Source organism: Mastomys coucha, unplaced genomic scaffold (genome assembly GCF_008632895.1).
Source record: "Mastomys coucha isolate ucsf_1 unplaced genomic scaffold, UCSF_Mcou_1 pScaffold16, whole genome shotgun sequence".
Classification (NCBI taxonomy): Eukaryota; Metazoa; Chordata; class Mammalia; order Rodentia; family Muridae; genus Mastomys; species Mastomys coucha.
This window is the reverse complement of record NW_022196898.1, coordinates 92,480,604-92,483,343: the sequence shown is the minus strand read 5'-3', so window position 1 is coordinate 92,483,343 and position 2,740 is coordinate 92,480,604.

Sequence of the window (2,740 nt, the reverse complement as noted above, 5' to 3'; positions counted from 1 at the left end):
CCGTCGCTGACTTGGCAGATGGCAGAGTGGCTCACAGGCCCACGGGGACTGAGGTCCCCACACCTTTCAGCACTCAGCACTTCTGCCTCTACTCAGCAGATGTGCTCTGCAAGCTGCTGGCTAGTGTTGAACACGCACAGCCATAAGGAGGAAACCTGAAACTCACTTGTGAGGCTTGGATGGCAGGAAGGCCAGAGACCAACACAAGAGAAGCCTACTTAAGTAGAAGCAAGGGAAGACGGAGGAGGGCCCAAGGAATCAAAAATAGAACAGAATTACATAACTCAGAAGAGTACTTTCAGGAACTTAGAAACATAAGTTTTAGATTAAAACTTCAACATTCCAATCAAAAAGGGGAATTACTGTCTTCCAAAACTTTATTAGTGGTCAAAAAACTCAGATGGAAGACAGTTCCCTGTCCTGTGAAGCTGGGAGACAAAAAGTGCTCAGGGACACTGGGTGTTGACTCTGGGGCCTCATGAGTGCTGGGACTCAGTGCTTCACAGGGAACACGAAGCACAGAGACTGTGAAATTCCCAGGATCTAGATCGCTGGTGGCAAAGAACCAACTGCAGGGATGCTGTGTCTCTTCCTCTCACACTCTAGCTCAAACACTGCACATGCAAATATTTAAAGGCTATGGACTTGTTACTCTGATGAAAATGCACTTCAGGACATCAACAGAAATCATTCATAAATAAGGGCATCTTTGGTACAAGAAGTCACTACCTTTCTTTTTAAATGTCTTTTTAAATAGCACAGATGGAGCAGAGGCCGGGTATAGTGATGTGTGCCAGCTGTGTGAGGAGGCTGAGTGGCTTGACTTCTAAGTCCTCAGTTCCCTCAAAAGTGAGTGAGTCATTCACGGATTACATTTGTAACAGGTGCTTAACAGCTAAGAGCCACCTCCTGCTCTGCTGTGCCTACAGCGGGAAGATGGTTCTGCATGCACAACTTGAATTTTCTGGAGCCACAGACAAGCTCAAATGCCAATTTTAGAATTTGTTTCACACTGCAGCCATGACCATTAATTCTGTCATGTTTCTGTTTTTTTTTTTCATATCTAAAACACAAATATGGGCAGTCATCTCTTTCCACATCCATCACCCGAGTACCTAGTACTTAGCAAAGCATTCTGTAGGACCTAAGACACCAACAGGAACAGCATGTATGTCTGCTTTGACCAGCAGAGAGTAGGGAGTGCTCAGGAGCTCTCGAGGGCACATCCCAAGGCCGTAGGAGAATCAACGAAGGAAGGAAACAGTTTCTGACAGTCACAACTGTGTTACTTTAAGCAAAACAGAAGCTGGATGAAGTAGAAAATGACTGACTCCAAAAATTAGGAGACTAATGCAGAGAGCCACAAGCTCAGGAGCAGCCTGGGCTACATAGACTCATTACATGAGTCATTACATGAATGACTTTACTACTGCTGCTGACACTGTCATCAGCGTCATTACTGTTGCTATTATTATTATATTTATTATTTGTGGTACTGAGGACTGAACCTAGAACTTACATGTAGGCAGGAGATTTACTGTTGAGCTGTTTATCCAGCCTGCCTGCCTTCCTTCCTTCTTTCTTTCTTTCTCTATCTTTTCTTTCTTTCTTTCCTTTTCTCTCTCCCTCTCTGCTTTCTTCTTTCTTTTCTTCTATTCTTTGCATTTTCAATCTTCCTGACTCAGCTTCCAGAGTAGTTACAATACCAATAAAGCCAGTTTGAATAATCTTTACGAATGAGTGAGTATTCCTTTGAGCAATGCTCTTAAGTCACTGTCTGAGAGGATGCTAATCACTTCATTCCTGGAAGCCACATTCCTCCCCTTTCCAAGAACCCAACAGCAGCACTTGGTGGTGAGGAGACAGGAAACAGATCTTTGGTCTTTCTTTGACTTCATGCTAACAATAATAAAGACCGTATCCCATGGGGATCGGGATCTACAACTTTCCATCCTGATTGGCTGTGGCTTTCTGTTGTGACCTCCATCTGTTGCCAGGAGGGGTTTCTTTGCTAAGAAGTGAAGACTACATGTCTCTGTGGTATAAGAACAAAGTCTATAGGTGGTTGTCAGGAACTACACTGCTTTAGTAAATTAGTAGTTTTAGATTCCCCATGACTTCACTAGCACCCAGTAGTTAGGTAAGTTTCTGGATACATTTATAAAACACTCATGTACCTCAGGTTTGGGGAACATTCTGGAAGAAGGGAAGAAAGACTGTAAGAGCCAGGGAGATGGAGAAGTTTGCTATGAGATTGTGTCTCCTAGAAATATCAGAGGCTATGCCCATCAGGCCCTCACCAACATGACTGCCCAAACACAAGCTGAACAAGGATGACATCAATGGTCACGCCAAGGTGGACAGAGGAGAACCCACAGGGCCTCAACTCTACATCAAGGATCATGCCAAGGTGGACAGAGAAAGTCCACGGCGCCTCAACCCTACACCAAGGATCACGCTAAGGTGGACAGAAAGAGTCCACGGGGCCTCAACTCTATGCCAAGGATCACGCCAAGGTAGACAGAGGAGAATCCACAGGGCCTCAATTCTATACCAATGATCACGCCAAGGTGGACAGAGGAGAGTTTATGGGGCCTCAAGTCTACACCAAGGATCACACCAAGGTGGACAGAGGAGAGTCTATGGGGCCTCAACTCTACACCAAGGATCACACCAAGGTGGACAGAGAGAGTCCACGGGGCCTCAATTCTATACCAATGATCACGCCAAGGTGGACAGA